Source organism: Pleurodeles waltl, chromosome 6 (assembly GCF_031143425.1).
Source record: "Pleurodeles waltl isolate 20211129_DDA chromosome 6, aPleWal1.hap1.20221129, whole genome shotgun sequence".
NCBI lineage: Eukaryota > Metazoa > Chordata > Amphibia > Caudata > Salamandridae > Pleurodeles > Pleurodeles waltl.
In genome coordinates, this window is record NC_090445.1 from 1,236,086,199 (window position 1) to 1,236,105,817 (window position 19,619).

Sequence of the window (19,619 nt, forward strand, 5' to 3'; positions counted from 1 at the left end):
GGGGAAACCTTTGCAAACCAGCGCAATTTTGAAAACTAAACACCTAGGGGAATCTAAGATGGGGTGACTTGTGGGGCTCTGACCAGGTTCTGTCACCCAGAATCCTTTGCAAACCTCATAATTTGGCCAAACAAACACTTTTTCCTCACATTTGGGTGACAGAAAGTTCTGGAATCTGACAGGAGCCACAAATGTTCTTCCACCCAGCGTTCCCCAAGTCTTCCAATAAAAATGGTACCTCACTTGTGTGGGTAGGCCTAGCGCCCACGAAAGGAAATGGCCCAAAACACAACGTGGACACATCACATTTTTCCACAGAAAACAGAGGTGTTTTTTACACAGTGCCTACCTGTGGATTTTGGCCTCTAGCTCAGCCGGCACCTGGGCAAAACTAGCAAACCAGCACATTTGTGAAAACTAGACACATAGGGGAATCCAAGATGGGGTGACTTGTAGGGCTCTGACCAGGTTTTGTTACCCTGAATCCTTTGCAAACCTAAAAATTTGGTGAAGAAAACACTTTTTTCTCACATTTCGGTGACAGAAAGTTCTGCAATCTGACAGGAGCCACAAATTTCCTTCCACCCAGCGTTCCCCCAAGTCTCCTGATAAAAATGGTACCTCTCTTGTGTGGGTAGGCCTAGTGCCCACAAAAGGAAATGGCCCAAAACACAACATGGACACATCACATTAATCCACAGAAAATAGAGGTGTTTTTTACAAAGTGCCTACCTGTGGATTTTGGCCTCTAGCTCAGCCAAGACCTGGGGAAACCTTTGCAAACCAGCGCAATTTTGAAAACTAGACACCTAGGGGAATCCAAGATGGGGTGACTTGTGGGGCTCTGACCAGGTTCTGTTACCCAGAATCCTTTGCGAACCTCAAAATCTGGCAAAAAAAACACTTTTTCCTCACATTTCGGTGACAATAAGTTTTGGAATCTGGGAGGAGCCAAAAACGTCCTTCCACCCAGCGTTCGAACCAGTTACCCGATAAAAATGGTACCTCACTTGTGTGGGTAGGCCTAGCGCCCACAAAAGGATATGGCCCAAAACACAACATGGACACATCACATTTATTCACAGAAAATAGAGGTGTTTTTTACAAAGTGCCTACCTGTGGATTTTGGCCTCTAGCTCAGCCGGCACCTGGGGAAACCTACCAAAACAGCACATTTTTGAAAACTAGACACCTAGGGGAATACAAGATGGGATGACTTGTGGGGCTCTGACCAGGTTCTGTTACCCAGAATCCTATGCAAACCTCAAAATTTGGTGAAGAAAACACTTGTTCCTCACATTTCGGTGACAGAAAGTTCTGGAATCTGACAGGAACCACAAATTTCGTTCCACCCAGCGTTTCCCCAAGTCTCGTGATAAAAATGGTACCTCTCTTGTGTGGGTAGGCCAAGCACCCACGAAAGGAAATGGCCCAAAACACAACGTGGACACATCACATTTTTCCACAGAAAACAGAGGTGTTTTTTACAAAGTGCCTACCTGTGGATTTTGGCATCTAGCTCAGCCGGCACATGGGGAAACCTAGCAAACCAGCACATTTTTGAAAACTAGACACCTAGGGGAATCCAAGATGGAGTGACTTGTGGGGCTCTGACAAGGTTCTGTTACCCAGAATCCTTTGCAAACCTCAAAATTTGGCCAAAAAACACTTTTTCCTCACATTTCAATTACAGTAAGTTCTGGAATCTGAGGGGAGACAAAATTGTCCTTCCACCCAGCATTCCCCCAAGTCTCCTGATGAAAATGGTACATCACTTGTGTGGGTAGGCCTAGCACCCACAAAAGGAAATGGCCCAAAACACAACGTAGACACATCACATTTTTCAACAGAAAACAGAGGTCTTTTTTACAAAGTGCCTAACTGTGGATTTTGGCCTCTAGCTCAGCCTGCACCTGGGGTATCCTAGCAAACCAGTGCATTTTTGAAACCTAGATACCTAGAGGAATCCTAGATGGGGTGACTTTTGGGGCTCTGACCAGGTTATGTTACCCAGAATCCTTTACAAACCTCAAAATTTGGTGAAAAAAACTCTTTTTTCTCACATTTCAGTGACAGCAAGGTCTGGAATCTGACAAGAGCCACAACTTTTCTCCCACCCAGCGTTCCCCCAAGTCTCCCGATAAAAATGGTACCTCACTTGTGTGGGTAGGCCTAGCGCCCACAAAAGGAAATGGCCCAAAACACAACATGGACACATCACATTAATCCACAGAAAACAGAGGTGTTTTTTACAAAGTGCCTACCTGTGGATTTTGGCCTCTAGCTCAGCCAAGACCTGGGGAAACCTTTGCAAACCAGCGCAATTTTGAAAACTAAACACCTAGGGGAATATAAGATGGGGTGACTTGTGGGGCTCTGACCAGGTTCTGTCACCCAGAATCCTTTGCAAACCTCAAAATTTGGCCAAAAAAACACTTTTTCCTCACATTTCGGTGACAGAAAGTTCTGAAATATGACAGGAGCCACAAATGTTCTTCCACCCAGCGTTTCCCCAAGTCTCCCAATAAAAATGGTACCTCACTTGTGTGGGTAGGCCTAGCACCCACGAAAGGAAAGGGCCCAAAACACAACGTGGACACATCACATAATTCCACAGAAAACAGAGGTGTTTTTTACAAACTCCCTACCTGTGGATTTTGGCCTCTAGCTCAGCCGGCACCTGGGTAAAACTAGCAAACCAGCGAATTTTTGAAAACTAGACACCTAGGGGAATCCAAGATGAGGTGACTTGTTGGGCTCTGACCAGGTTCTGTTACCCTGAATCCTTTGCAAACCTCAAAATTTGGCAAAAAAAACACTTTTTCCTCACATTTCGGTGACAGAAAGTTTAGGAATCTGAGAGGAGCCACAAATTTCTTATACCCAGTGTTTCCCCAAGTCTCCCGATAAAAATGGTACCTCACTTGTGTGGGTAGGCCCAGGCACCCACGAAAGGAAAGGTCCCAAAACACAACGTGGACACATCACATTTTTTCACAGAAAACAGAGCTGTTTTTTTACAAAGTGCCTACCTGTGGATTTTGGCCTCTAGCTCAGCCGGCACCTGGGGAAACCTAGCAAACCAGCGCATTATTTAAAACTAGACACCTAGGGGAATCCAAGATGGAGTGACTTGTGGGGCTTTGACAAGGTTCTGTTACCCAGAATCCTTTGCAAACCTCAAAATTTGGTGAAGAAAACACTTTTTCCTCACATTTCGGTGACAGAAAGTTCTGGAATCTGACAGGAGCTACAAATTTCCTTCCACCCAGCGTTCCCCCAAGTCTCATGATAAAAATGATACCTCTCTTGTGTGGGTAGGCCTAGCACCCACGAAAGGAAATGGCCCAAAACACAACGTGGACACATCACATTTTTCCACAGAAAACAGAGGTGTTTTTTACAAAGTGCCTACCTGTGGATTTTGGCCTCTAGCCCAGCTGGCACCTGAGGAAACCTAGCAAACCAGTGCATTTTTTAAAACTAGACACCTAGGGGAACCCAAGATGGGGTGACTTGTGGGGCTCTGACCAGGTTCTGTTACCCAGAATTCTTTGCGAACCTCAAAATCTGGCAAAAAAAACTTTTTTTCCTCACATTTCGGTGACAATAAGTTCTGGAATCTGGGAGGAGCCGAAAACGTCCTTCCACCCAGTGTTCCACCCAGTCACCCGATAAAAATGGTACCTCACTTGTGTTGGTAGGCCTAGCGCCCACAAAAGGAAATGGCCCAAAACTCAACGTGGACACATCGCATTTATTCACAAAAAATAGAGGTTTTTTTTACAAAGTGCCTACCTGTGGATTTTGGCCTCTAGCTCAGCCGGCACTTGGGGAAACCTAGCAAACCAGCACATTTCTGAAAACTAGACACCTAGGGGAATCTAAGATGGGGTGACTTGTGGGGCTCTGACCAGGTTCTGTTACACAGAATCCTTTGCAAACCTCAAAATTTGGTGAAGAAAACAATTTTTCCTCACATTTCGGTGACAGAAAGTTCTGGAATCTGACAGGAGCCACAAATTTACTTCCACCCAGCGTTCCCCCAAGTCTCCTGATAAAAATGGAACCTCACTTGTGTGGGTAGGCCTAGCGCCCACAAAAGGAAATGGCCCAAAACACAACGTGGACACATCACATTTATTCACACAAAATAGAGGTTTTTTTTACAAAGTGCCTACCTGTGGATTTTGGCCTCTAGCTCAGCCGGCACCTGGGGAAACCTAGCAAACCAGCACATTTTTGAAAACTAGACACCTAGGGGAATCTAAGATGGGGTGACTTGTGGGGTCTGACCAGGTTCTGTTACCCAGAATCCTTTGCAAACCTCAAAATTTGGTGAAGAATACACATTTTCCTCACATTTCGGTGATAGAAAGTTTTGGAATCTGACAGGAGCCACAAATTTAATTCCACCCTGCGTTACCCCAAGTCTTCTGATAAAAATGGAACCTCACTTGTGTGGGTAGGCCTAGCACCCACGAAAGGAAAGGGCCCAAAACACAACGTGGACACATCACATTTTTTCACAGAAAACAGAGCTGTTTTTTTACAAAGTACCTACCTGTGGATTTTGGCCTCTAGCTCAGCCGGCACCTGAGGAAACCTAGAAAACCAGCGCATTTTTAAAAACTAGACACCTAGGCGAAACCAGGATGGGGTGACTTGAGGGGCTCTGACCAGGTTCTGTTACCCAGAATCCTTTGCGAACCTCAAAATCTGGCAAAAAAAAACACTTTTTCCTCACATTTCGGTGACAATAAGTTCTGGAATCTGGGAGGAGCCGAAAACGTCCTTCCACGCAGCGTTCCACCCAGTCACCCGATAAAAATGGTACCTCACTTGTGTGGGTAGGCCTAGCGCCCACAAAAGGAAATAGCCCAAAACACAACGTGGACACATCACATTTATTCACAGAAAATAGAGGTTTTTTTTACAAAGTGCCTACCTGTGGATTTTGGCCTCTAGCTCAGCCGGCACCCGGGAAAACCTAGCAAACCAGCACATTTTTGAAAACTAGACACCTAGGGGAGTCCAAGATGGGGTGACTTGTGGGGCTCTGACCAGGTTCCGTTACCCAGAATCCTTTGCAAACCTCAAAATTTGGTGAAGAAAACACTTTTTCCTCACATTTCGGTGACAGAAAGTTCTGGAATCTGACAGGAGCCACAAATGTCCTTCCCCCCAGCGTTCCCCCAAGTCTCCTGATACAAATGGTACCTCTCTTGTGTGGGTATACCTAGCACCCACGAAAAGAAATGGCCCAGAACACAACGTGGACACAGCACATTTTTCCACAGAAAACAGAGGTGTTTTTTACAAAGTGCCTACCTGTGGATTTTGTCCTCTAGATCAGCCGGCACCTGGGGAAACCTAGCAAACCAGCACATTTTTGAAAACTAGACACCTAGGGGAATCCAAGATGGAGTGACTTGTGGGGCTCTGACCAGGTTCTGTTACCCAGACACCTTTGCAAACCTCAAAATGTGTCCAAAAAACACTTTTTCCTCACATTTCAGTGACAGGAAGTACTAGAATCTGAGGGGAGACACAAATTTCCTTCCACCTAGCATTCACCCAAGTCTCCTGATGAAAATGGTACCTCACTTGTGTGGGTAGGCCTAGCACCCACAAAAGGAAATGGCCCAAAACACAACATGGACACATCACATTGTTTCACAGAAAACAGAACTGTTTTTTACAAAATGCCTAACTGTGGATTTTGGCCTCTAGCTCAGCCTGCACCTGGGAAATCCTATCAAACCAGTGCATTTTTGCAAACTAGATACCTAGAGGAATCCAAGATGGGGTGACTTTTGGGGCTCTGACCAGGTTCTGTTAGCCAGAATACTTTGCAAACCTCAAAATTTGGTGAAAAAAATACTTTTTTCTCACATTTCAGTGACAGCAAGTTCTGGAATCTGACAGGAGCCACAACTTTTCTCCCACCCAGCGTTCCTCCAAGTCTCCCGATAAAAATTGTACCTCACTTGTGTGGGTAGGCCTAGCGCCCACAAAAGGAAATGGCCCAAAACACAACATGGACACATCACATTGATCCAGTGAAAATAGAGGTGTTTTGTTTTCAAAGTGCCTACCGGTGGATTTTGGCCTCTAGCTCAGCCAAGACCTGGGGAAACCTTTGCAAACCAGCGCAATTTTGAAAACTAAACACCTAGGGGAATATAAGATGGGGTGACTTGTGGGGCTCTGACCAGGTTCTGTCACCCAGAATCCTTTGCAAACCTCAAAATTTGGCCAAAAAAACACTTTTTCCTCACATTTCGGTGACGGAAAGTTCTGGAATCTGACAGGAGCCACAAATGTTCTTCCACCCAGCGTTCCCCCAAGTCTCCCAATAAAAATGGTACCTCACTTGTGTGGGTAGGCCTAGCGCCCACGAAAGGAAATGGCCCAAAACCCAACGTGGACACATCACATTTTTCCACAGAAAACAAAGGTGTTTTTTACAAAGTGCCTACCTGTGGATTTTGGCCTCTAGCTCAGCCAAGACCTTGGGAAACCTTTGCAAACCAGCGCAATTTTGAAAACTAGACACCTAGGGGAATCCAAGATGGGGTGACTTGTGGGGCTCTGACCAGGTTGTGTCACCCAGAATCCTTTGCAAACCTCAAACTTTGGCCAAAAAAACACTTTTTCCTCACATTTCGGTGACGGAAAGTTCTGGAATCTGACAGGAGCCACAAATGTTCTTCCACCCAGCGTTCCCCCAAGTCTCCCAATAAAAATGGTACCTCACTTGTGTGGGTAGGCCTAGCGCCCACGAAAGGAAATGGCCCAAAACACAACATGGACACATCACATTAATCCACAGAAAATAGAGGTGTTTTTTACAAAGTGCCTACCTGTGGATTTTGGCCTCTAGCTCAGCCAAGACCTTGGGAAACCTTTGCAAACCAGCGCAATTTTGAAAACTAGACACCTAGGGGAATCCAAGATGGGGTGACTTGTGGGGCTCTGACCAGGTTCTGTTACCCAGAATCCTTTGGGAACCTCAAAATCTGGCAAAAAAAAACACTTTTTCCTCACATTTCGGTGACAATAAGTTCTGGAATCTGGGAGGAGCCAAAAACGTCCTTCCACCCAGCGTTTCCCCAAGTCTCGTGATAAAAATGGTACCTCTCTTGTGTGGGGAGGCCAAGCACCCACGAAAGGAAGTGGCCCAAAACACAACGTGGACGCATCACATTTTTCCACAGAAAACAGAGGTGTTTTTTTACAAAGTGCCCACCTGTGGATTTTGGCCTCTAGCTCAGCCGGCACATGGGGAAACCTAGCAAACCAGCACATTTTTGAAAACTAGACACCTAGGGGAATCCAAGATGTAGTGACTTGTGGGGCTCTGACCAGGTTCTGTTACCCAGAATCCTTTGCAAACCTCAAAATTTGGCCAAAAAACAATTTTTCCTCACATTTCAGTGACAGAAAGTTCTGGAATCTGAGAGGAGACACAAATTTCCTTCCACCCAGCGTTCCCCCAAGTCTCCTGCTGAAAATGGTACCTCACTTGTGTGGGTAGGCCTAGCACCCACAAAAGGATATGGCCCAAAACACAACGTGGACACATCACATTTTTTCACAGAAAACAGAGCTTTTTTTTACAAAGTGCCTACCTGTGGATATTGGCCTCTAGCTACGGCACCTGGGGTAACCTAGCAAACCAGCGCATTTTTTAAAACTAGACACCTAGGGGAATCCAAGATGGAGTGACTTGTGGGGCTCTGACCAGGTTATGTTACCCAGAATCCTTTGCAAACCTCAAAATTTGGTGAAGAAAACACTTTTTCCTCACATTTCGGTGACAGAAAGTTCTGGAATCTGACAGGAGCCACAAATTTCCTTCCACCCAGCGTTCCCCCAAGTCTCCTGATAAAAATGGTACCTCACTTGTGTGGGTAGGCCTAGCACCCACGAAGGAAAGGGCCCAAAACACAACGTGGACACATCAAATTTTTTCACAGAAAACAGAGCTGTTTTTTTACAAAGTGCCTACCTGTGGATTTTGGCCTCTAGCTCAGCCGGCACCTGAGGAAACCTAGCAAACCAGCGCATTTTTTAAAACTAGACACCTAGGGGAAACCAAGATGGGGTGACTTGTGGGGCTCTGACCAGGTTCTGTTACCCAGAATTCTTTGCGAACCTCAAAATCTGGAAAAAAAAACAATTTTTCCTCACATTTCGGTGACAATAAGTTCTGGAATCAGGGAGGAGCCGAAAACGTCCTTCCACCCAGCTTTCCACCCAGTCACCAGATAAAAATGGTACCTCACTTGTGTGGGTAGGCCTAGCGCCCACAAAAGGAAATGGCCCAAAACACAATGTGGACACATCACATTTATTCACAGAAAATAGAGGTTTTTTTTACAAAGTGCCTACCTGTGGATTTTGGCCTCTAGCTCAGCCGGCACCTGGGGAAACCTAGCAAACCAGCACATTTTTGAAAACTAGACACCTAGGGAAATCTTAGATGGGGTGACTTGTGGGGCTCTGACCAGGTTCTGTTACCCAGAATCCTTTGCAAACCTCAAAATTTGGTGAAGAAAACACTTTTTCCTCACATTTCGGTGACAGAAAGTTCTGGAATCTGACAGGAGCCACAAATTTCCTTCCACCCAGCGTTCCCCCAAGTCTCCTGATAAAAATGGTACCTCTCTTGTGTGGGTAGGCCGAGCACCCACGAAAGGAAATGGCCCAAAACACAATGTGGACACATCAAATTTTTTCACAGAAAACCAAGCTGTTTTTTTACAAAGTGCCTACCTGTGGATTTTGGCCTCTAGCTCAGCCGGCACCTGAGGAAACCTAGCAAACCAGCGCATTTTTTAAAACTAGACACCTAGGGGAACCCAAGATGGGGTGACTTGTGGGGCTCTGACCAGGTTCTGTTACCCAGAATTCTTTGCGAACCTCAAAATCTGGAAAAAAAACACTTTTTCCTCATATTTCGGTGACAATAAGTTCTGGAATCTGGGAGGAGCCGAAAACGTCCTTCCACCCAGCTTTCCACCCAGTCACCAGATAAAAATGGTACCTCACTTGTGTGGGTAGGCCTAGCGCCCACAAAAGGAAATGGCCCAAAACACAACATGGACACATAACATTAATCCACAGAAAATAGAGGTGTTTTTTTACAAAGTGCCTACCTGTGGATTTTGGCCTCTAGCTCAGCCGGTACCTGGGGAAACCTAGCAAACCAGCACATTTTTGAAAACTAGACACCTAGGGGAATCCAAGATGGAGTTACTTGTGGGGCTCTGACAAGGTTCTGTTACCCAGAATCCTTTGCAAACCTCAACAATTTGGCCGAAAAACACTTTTTCCTCACATTTCAGTGACAGAAAGTTCTGGAATCTGAGGGGAGACAAAATTGTCTTTCCACCCAGCATTCCCCCAAGTCTCCTGATGAAAATGGTACCTCACTTGTGTGGGTAGGCCTAGCACCCACAAAAGGAAATGGCCCAAAACACAACGTGGACACATCACATTTTTCCACAGAAAACAGAGGTCTTTTTTACAAAGTGCCTAACTGTGGATTTTGCCCTCTAGCTCAGCCTGCACCTGGGGAATCCTAGCAAACCAGTGCATTTTTGAAACCTTGATACCTAGAGGAATCCAGATGGGGTGACTTTTGGGGCTCTGACCAGGTTCTGTTACCCAGAATCCTTTGCAAACCTCAAAATTTGGTGAAAAAAAACACCTTTTTCTCACATTTCAGTGACAGCAAGGTCTGGAATCTGACAAGAGCCACAACTTTTCTCCCACCCAGCGTTCCCCCAAGTCTCCCCATAAAAATGGTACCTCACTTGTGTGGGTAGGCCTGGCGCCCACAAAAGGAAATGTCCCAAAACACAACATGGACACATCACATTTATTCACAGAAAATAGAGGTTTTTTTTACAAAGTGCCTACCTGTGGATTTTGGCCTGTAGCTCAGCCGGCACCTGGGGAAACCTAGCAAACCAGCACTTTTCTGAAAACTAGACACCTAGGGGAATCTAAGATGGGGTGACTTGTGGGGCTCTGACCAGGTTCTGTTACCCAGAATCCTTTGCAAACCTCAACATTTGGTGAAGAAAACACTTTTTCCTCACATTTCGGTGACAGAAAGTTCTGGAATCTGACAGGAGCAACAAATTTCCTTCCACCCAGCGTTCCCCCAAGTCTCCTGATAAAAATGGTACCTCACTTGTGTGGGTAGGCCTATCGCCCACAAAAGGAAATGGCCCAAAACACAACGTGGACACGACACATTTATTCACAGAAAATAGAGGTTTTTTTTACAAAGTGCCTACCTGTGGATTTTGGCCTCTAGCTCAGCCGGAACCTGGGGAAACCTAGCAAACCAGCACATTTTTGAAAACTAGACACCTAGGGGAATCTAAGATGGGGTGACTTGTGGGGCTCTGACCAGGTTCTGTTACCCAGATTCCTTTGCAAACCTCAAAATTTGGTGAAGAAAACACTTTTACCTCACATTTCGGTGACAGAAAGTTCTGGAATCTGACAGGAGCCACAAATTTCCTTCCACCCAGCGTTCCCCCAAGTCTCCTGATAAAAATGGTACCTCTCTTGTGTGGGTAGGCCTAGCACCCACGAAAGGAAATGGCCCAAAGCACAACGTGGACACATCACATTTTTCCACAGAAAACAGAGGTGTTTTTTACAAAGTGCCTACCTGTGGATTTTGGCCTCTAGCTCAGCCGGCACCTGGGGAAACCTAGCAAACCAGCACATTTTTGAAAACTAGACACCTAGGGGAATCCAAGATGGAGTGCCTTGTGGGGCTCTGACAAGGTTCTGTTACCCAGAATCCTTTGCAAACCTCAACATTTGGCCAAAAAACACTTTTTCCTCACATTTCAGTGACAGAAAGTTCTGGAATCTGACAGGAGCCACACATTTCCTTCCACCCAGCGTTCCCCCAAGTCTCCTGATAAAAATGGTACCTCTCTTGTGTGGGTAGGCCTAGCACCCACGAAAGGAAATGGCCCAAAACACAACGTGGACACATCACATTTTTCCACAGAAAACAGAGGTGTTTTTTACAAAGTGCCTACCTGTGGATTTTGGCCTCTAGCTCAGCCGGCACCTGGGGAAACCTAGCAAACCAGCACATTTTTGAAAACTAGATACCTAGAGGAATCCAAGATGGGGTGACTTTTGGGGCTCTGACCAGGTTCTGTTACCCAGAATCCTTTGCAAACCTCAAAATTTGGTGAAAAAAATACTTTTTTCTCACATTTCAGTGACAGCAAGTTCTGGAATCTGACAAGAGCCGCAACTTTTCTCCCACCCAGCGTTCCCCCAAGTCTCCCGATAAAAATGGTACCTCACTTGTGTGGGTAGGCCTAGCGCCCACAAAAGGAAATGGCCCAAAACACGACATGGACACATCACATTTATTCACAGAAAATAGAGGTTTTTTTTACAAAGTGCCTACCTGTGGATTTTGGCCTGTAGCTCAGCCGGCACCTGGGGAAACCTAGCAAACCAGCACTTTTCTGAAAACTAGACACCTAGGGGAATCTAAGATGGGGTGACTTGTGGGGCTCTGACCAGGTTCTGTCACCCAGAATCCTTTGCAAACCTCAAAATTTGGTGAAAAAAACACTTTTGTCTCACATTTCAGTGACAGCAAGGTCTGGAATCTGACAAGAGCCACAACTTTTCTCCCACCCAGCGTTCCCCCACGTCTCCCGATAAAAATGGTACCTCACTTGTGTGGGTAGGCCTAGCGCCCACAAAAGGAAATGGCCCAAAACACAACATGGACACATCAAATTAATCCACAGAAAATAGAGGTGTTTTTTTACAAAGTGCCTACCTGTGGATTTTGGCCTGTAGCTCAGCCGGCACCTGGGGAAACCTAGCAAACCAGCACTTTTCTGAAAACTAGACACCTAGGGGAATCTAAGATGGGGTGACTTGTGGGGCTCTGACCAGGTTCTGTTACCCAGAATCCTTTGCAAACCTCAACATTTGGTGAAGAAAACACTTTTTCCTCACATTTCGGTGACAGAAAGTTCTGGAATCTGACAGGAGCAACAAATTTCCTTCCACCCAGCGTTCCCCCAAGTCTCCTGATAAAAATGGTACCTCACTTGTGTGGGTAGGCCTATCGCCCACAAAAGGAAATGGCCCAAAACACAACGTGGACACGACACATTTATTCACAGAAAATAGAGGTTTTTTTTACAAAGTGCCTACCTGTGGATTTTGGCCTCTAGCTCAGCCGGAACCTGGGGAAACCTAGCAAACCAGCACATTTTTGAAAACTAGACACCTAGGGGAATCTAAGATGGGGTGACTTGTGGGGCTCTGACCAGGTTCTGTTACCCAGATTCCTTTGCAAACCTCAAAATTTGGTGAAGAAAACACTTTTACCTCACATTTCGGTGACAGAAAGTTCTGGAATCTGACAGGAGCCACAAATTTCCTTCCACCCAGCGTTCCCCCAAGTCTCCTGATAAAAATGGTACCTCTCTTGTGTGGGTAGGCCTAGCACCCACGAAAGGAAATGGCCCAAAGCACAACGTGGACACATCACATTTTTCCACAGAAAACAGAGGTGTTTTTTACAAAGTGCCTACCTGTGGATTTTGGCCTCTAGCTCAGCCGGCACCTGGGGAAACCTAGCAAACCAGCACATTTTTGAAAACTAGACACCTAGGGGAATCCAAGATGGAGTGCCTTGTGGGGCTCTGACAAGGTTCTGTTACCCAGAATCCTTTGCAAACCTCAACATTTGGCCAAAAAACACTTTTTCCTCACATTTCAGTGACAGAAAGTTCTGGAATCTGACAGGAGCCACACATTTCCTTCCACCCAGCGTTCCCCCAAGTCTCCTGATAAAAATGGTACCTCTCTTGTGTGGGTAGGCCTAGCACCCACAAAAGGAAATGGCCCAAAACACAACGTGGACACATCACATTTTTCCACAGAAAACAGAGGTGTTTTTTACAAAGTGCCTACCTGTGGATTTTGGCCTCTAGCTCAGCCGGCACCTGGGGAAACCTAGCAAACCAGCACATTTTTGAAAACTAGATACCTAGAGGAATCCAAGATGGGGTGACTTTTGGGGCTCTGACCAGGTTCTGTTACCCAGAATCCTTTGCAAACCTCAAAATTTGGTGAAAAAAATACTTTTTTCTCACATTTCAGTGACAGCAAGTTCTGGAATCTGACAAGACCCACAACTTTTCTCCCACCCAGCGTTCCCCCAAGTCTCCCGATAAAAATGGTACCTCACTTGTGTGGGTAGGCCTAGCGCCCACAAAAGGAAATGGCCCAAAACACGACATGGACACATCACATTTATTCACAGAAAATAGAGGTTTTTTTTACAAAGTGCCTACCTGTGGATTTTGGCCTGTAGCTCAGCCGGCACCTGGGGAAACCTAGCAAACCAGCACTTTTCTGAAAACTAGACACCTAGGGGAATCTAAGATGGGGTGACTTGTGGGGCTCTGACCAGGTTCTGTCACCCAGAATCCTTTGCAAACCTCAAAATTTGGTGAAAAAAACACTTTTGTCTCACATTTCAGTGACAGCAAGGTCTGGAATCTGACAAGAGCCACAACTTTTCTCCCACCCAGCGTTCCCCCACGTCTCCCGATAAAAATGGTACCTCACTTGTGTGGGTAGGCCTAGCGCCCACAAAAGGAAATGGCCCAAAACACAACATGGACACATCAAATTAATCCACAGAAAATAGAGGTGTTTTTTTACAAAGTGCCTACCTGTGGATTTTGGCCTCTAGCTCAGCCAAGACCTGGGGAAACCTTTGCAAACCAGTGCAATTTTGAAAACTAAACACCTAGGGGAATCTAAGATGGGGTGACTTGTGGGGCTCTGACCAGGTTCTGTCACCCAGAATAATTTGCAAACCTCAAAATTTGGCCAAAAAATCACTTTTTGCTCACATTTCGGTGACAGAAAGTTCTGGAATCTGACAGGAGCCACAAATTTCCTTCCATCCAGCGTTCCCCCAAGTCTCCTGATAAAAATGGTACCTCTCTTGTGTGGGTAGGCCTAGCACCCACGAAAGGAAATGGCCCAAAACACAACGTGGACACATCACATTTTTCCACAGAAAACAGAGGTGTTTTTTACAAAGTGCCTACCTGTGGATTTTGGCCTCTAGCTCAGCCGGCACCTGGGGAAACCTAGCAAACCAGCACATTTTTGAAAACTAGACACCTAGGGGAATCCAAGATGGAGTGCCTTGTGGGGCTCTGACAAGGTTCTGTTACCCAGAATCCTTTGCAAACTTCAACATTTGGCCAAAAAACACTTTTTCCTCACATTTCAGTGACAGAAAGTTCTGGAATCTGAGGGGAGACACAAATTTCCTTCCACCCAGCATTCCCCCAAGTCTCCTGATGAAAATGGTACCTTACTTGTGTGGGTAGGCCTAGCACCCACAAAAGGAAATGGCCCAAAACACAACGTGGACACATCACATTTTTCCACAGAAAACAGAGGTCTTTTTTACAAAGTGCCTAACTGTGGATTTTGGCCTCTAGCTCAGCCTGCACCTGGGGAATCCTAGCAAACCAGTGCATTTTTGAAAACTAGATACCTATAGGAATCCAAGATGGGGTGACTTTTGGGGCTCTGACCAGGTTCTGTTACCCAGAATCCTTTGCAAACCTCAAAATTTGGTGAAAAAAATACTTTTTTCTCACATTTCAGTGACAGCAAGTTCTGGAATCTGACAAGAGCCACAACTTTTCTCCCACCCAGCGTTCCCCCAAGTCTCCCGATAAAAATGGTACCTCACTTGTGTGGGTAGGCCTAGTGCCCACAAAAGGAAGTGGCCCAAAACACGACATGGACACATCACATTAATCCACAGAAAATAGAGGTGTTTTTTACAAAGTGCCTACCTGTGGATTTTGGCCTCTAGCTCAGCCAAGACCTGGGGAAACCTTTGCAAACCAGCACAATTTTGAAAAATAAACACCTAGGGGAATCTAAGATGGGGTGACTTGTGGGGCTCTGACCAGGTTCTGTCACCCAGAATCCTTTGCAAACCTCAAAATTTGGTGAAAAAAACACTTTTTTCTCACATTTCAGTGACAGCAAGGTCTGGAATCTGACAAGAGCCACAACTTTTCTCCCACCCAGCGTTCCCCCAAGTCTCCCGATAAAAATGGTACCTCACTTGTGTGGGTAGGCCTAGCACCCACAAAAGGAAATGGCCCAAAACACAACATGGACACATCACATTTTTCCACAGAAAACAGAGGTGTTTTTACAAAGTGCCTACCTGTGGATTTTGGCCTCTAGCTCAGCCAAGACCTGGGGAAACCTTTGCAAACCAGCGCAATTTTGAAAACTAAACACCTAGGGGAATCTAAGATGGGGTGACTTGTGGGGCTCTGACCAGGTTCTGTTACCCAGACACCTTTGCAAACCTCAAAATGTGTCCAAAAAACACTTTTTCCTCACATTTCAGTGACAGGAAGTACTAGAATCTGAGGGGAGACACAAATTTCCTTCCACCTAGCATTCACCCAAGTCTCCTGATGAAAATGGTACCTCACTTGTGTGGGTAGGCCTAGCACCCACAAAAGGAAATGGCCCAAAACACAACATGGACACATCACATTGTTTCACAGAAAACAGAACTGTTTTTTACAAAATGCCTAACTGTGGATTTTGGCCTCTAGCTCAGCCTGCACCTGGGAAATCCTATCAAACCAGTGCATTTTTGCAAACTAGATACCTAGAGGAATCCAAGATGGGGTGACTTTTGGGGCTCTGACCAGGTTCTGTTAGCCAGAATACTTTGCAAACCTCAAAATTTGGTGAAAAAAATACTTTTTTCTCACATTTCAGTGACAGCAAGTTCTGGAATCTGACAGGAGCCACAACTTTTCTCCCACCCAGCGTTCCTCCAAGTCTCCCGATAAAAATTGTACCTCACTTGTGTGGGTAGGCCTAGCGCCCACAAAAGGAAATGGCCCAAAACACAACATGGACACATCACATTGATCCAGTGAAAATAGAGGTGTTTTGTTTTCAAAGTGCCTACCGGTGGATTTTGGCCTCTAGCTCAGCCAAGACCTGGGGAAACCTTTGCAAACCAGCGCAATTTTGAAAACTAAACACCTAGGGGAATATAAGATGGGGTGACTTGTGGGGCTCTGACCAGGTTCTGTCACCCAGAATCCTTTGCAAACCTCAAAATTTGGCCAAAAAAACACTTTTTCCTCACATTTCGGTGACGGAAAGTTCTGGAATCTGACAGGAGCCACAAATGTTCTTCCACCCAGCGTTCCCCCAAGTCTCCCAATAAAAATGGTACCTCACTTGTGTGGGTAGGCCTAGCGCCCACGAAAGGAAATGGCCCAAAACCCAACGTGGACACATCACATTTTTCCACAGAAAACAAAGGTGTTTTTTACAAAGTGCCTACCTGTGGATTTTGGCCTCTAGCTCAGCCAAGACCTTGGGAAACCTTTGCAAACCAGCGCAATTTTGAAAACTAGACACCTAGGGGAATCCAAGATGGGGTGACTTGTGGGGCTCTGACCAGGTTGTGTCACCCAGAATCCTTTGCAAACCTCAAACTTTGGCCAAAAAAACACTTTTTCCTCACATTTCGGTGACGGAAAGTTCTGGAATCTGACAGGAGCCACAAATGTTCTTCCACCCAGCGTTCCCCCAAGTCTCCCAATAAAAATGGTACCTCACTTGTGTGGGTAGGCCTAGCGCCCACGAAAGGAAATGGCCCAAAACACAACATGGACACATCACATTAATCCACAGAAAATAGAGGTGTTTTTTACAAAGTGCCTACCTGTGGATTTTGGCCTCTAGCTCAGCCAAGACCTTGGGAAACCTTTGCAAACCAGCGCAATTTTGAAAACTAGACACCTAGGGGAATCCAAGATGGGGTGACTTGTGGGGCTCTGACCAGGTTCTGTTACCCAGAATCCTTTGGGAACCTCAAAATCTGGCAAAAAAAAACACTTTTTCCTCACATTTCGGTGACAATAAGTTCTGGAATCTGGGAAGAGCCAAAAACGTCCTTCCACCCAGCGTTTCCCCAAGTCTCGTGATAAAAATGGTACCTCTCTTGTGTGGGGAGGCCAAGCACCCACGAAAGGAAGTGGCCCAAAACACAACGTGGACGCATCACATTTTTCCACAGAAAACAGAGGTGTTTTTTTACAAAGTGCCCACCTGTGGATTTTGGCCTCTAGCTCAGCCGGCACATGGGGAAACCTAGCAAACCAGCACATTTTTGAAAACTAGACACCTAGGGGAATCCAAGATGTAGTGACTTGTGGGGCTCTGACCAGGTTCTGTTACCCAGAATCCTTTGCAAACCTCAAAATTTGGCCAAAAAACAATTTTTCCTCACATTTCAGTGACAGAAAGTTCTGGAATCTGAGAGGAGACACAAATTTCCTTCCACCCAGCGTTCCCCCAAGTCTCCTGCTGAAAATGGTACCTCACTTGTGTGGGTAGGCCTAGCACCCACAAAAGGATATGGCCCAAAACACAACGTGGACACATCACATTTTTTCACAGAAAACAGAGCTTTTTTTTACAAAGTGCCTACCTGTGGATATTGGCCTCTAGCTACGGCACCTGGGGTAACCTAGCAAACCAGCGCATTTTTTAAAACTAGACACCTAGGGGAATCCAAGATGGAGTGACTTGTGGGGCTCTGACCAGGTTATGTTACCCAGAATCCTTTGCAAACCTCAAAATTTGGTGAAGAAAACACTTTTTCCTCACATTTCGGTGACAGAAAGTTCTGGAATCTGACAGGAGCCACAAATTTCCTTCCACCCAGCGTTCCCCCAAGTCTCCTGATAAAAATGGTACCTCACTTGTGTGGGTAGGCCTAGCACCCACGAAGGAAAGGGCCCAAAACACAACGTGGACACATCAAATTTTTTCACAGAAAACAGAGCTGTTTTTTTACAAAGTGCCTACCTGTGGATTTTGGCCTCTAGCTCAGCCGGCACCTGAGGAAACCTAGCAAACCAGCGCATTTTTTAAAACTAGACACCTAGGGGAAACCAAGATGGGGTGACTTGTGGGGCTCTGACCAGGTTCTGTTACCCAGAATTCTTTGCGAACCTCAAAATCTGGAAAAAAAAACAATTTTTCCTCACATTTCGGTGACAATAAGTTCTGGAATCAGGGAGGAGCCGAAAACGTCCTTCCACCCAGCTTTCCACCCAGTCACCAGATAAAAATGGTACCTCACTTGTGTGGGTAGGCCTAGCGCCCACAAAAGGAAATGGCCCAAAACACAATGTGGACACATCACATTTATTCACAGAAAATAGAGGTTTTTTTTACAAAGTGCCTACCTGTGGATTTTGGCCTCTAGCTCAGCCGGCACCTGGGGAAACCTAGCAAACCAGCACATTTTTGAAAACTAGACACCTAGGGAAATCTTAGATGGGGTGACTTGTGGGGCTCTGACCAGGTTCTGTTACCCAGAATCCTTTGCAAACCTCAAAATTTGGTGAAGAAAACACTTTTTCCTCACATTTCGGTGACAGAAAGTTCTGGAATCTGACAGGAGCCACAAATTTCCTTCCACCCAGCGTTCCCCCAAGTCTCCTGATAAAAATGGTACCTCTCTTGTGTGGGTAGGCCGAGCACCCACGAAAGGAAATGGCCCAAAACACAATGTGGACACATCAAATTTTTTCACAGAAAACCAAGCTGTTTTTTTACAAAGTGCCTACCTGTGGATTTTGGCCTCTAGCTCAGCCGGCACCTGAGGAAACCTAGCAAACCAGCGCATTTTTTAAAACTAGACACCTAGGGGAACCCAAGATGGGGTGACTTGTGGGGCTCTGACCAGGTTCTGTTACCCAGAATTCTTTGCGAACCTCAAAATCTGGAAAAAAAACACTTTTTCCTCATATTTCGGTGACAATAAGTTCTGGAATCTGGGAGGAGCCGAAAACGTCCTTCCACCCAGCTTTCCACCCAGTCACCAGATAAAAATGGTACCTCACTTGTGTGGGTAGGCCTAGCGCCCACAAAAGGAAATGGCCCAAAACACAACATGGACACATAACATTAATCCACAGAAAATAGAGGTGTTTTTTTACAAAGTGCCTACCTGTGGATTTTGGCCTCTAGCTCAGCCGGTACCTGGGGAAACCTAGCAAACCAGCACATTTTTGAAAACTAGACACCTAGGGGAATCCAAGATGGAGTTACTTGTGGGGCTCTGACAAGGTTCTGTTACCCAGAATCCTTTGCAAACCTCAACAATTTGGCCGAAAAACACTTTTTCCTCACATTTCAGTGACAGAAAGTTCTGGAATCTGAGGGGAGACAAAATTGTCTTTCCACCCAGCATTCCCCCAAGTCTCCTGATGAAAATGGTACCTCACTTGTGTGGGTAGGCCTAGCACCCACAAAAGGAAATGGCCCAAAACACAACGTGGACACATCACATTTTTCCACAGAAAACAGAGGTCTTTTTTACAAAGTGCCTAACTGTGGATTTTGCCCTCTAGCTCAGCCTGCACCTGGGGAATCCTAGCAAACCAGTGCATTTTTGAAACCTTGATACCTAGAGGAATCCAGATGGGGTGACTTTTGGGGCT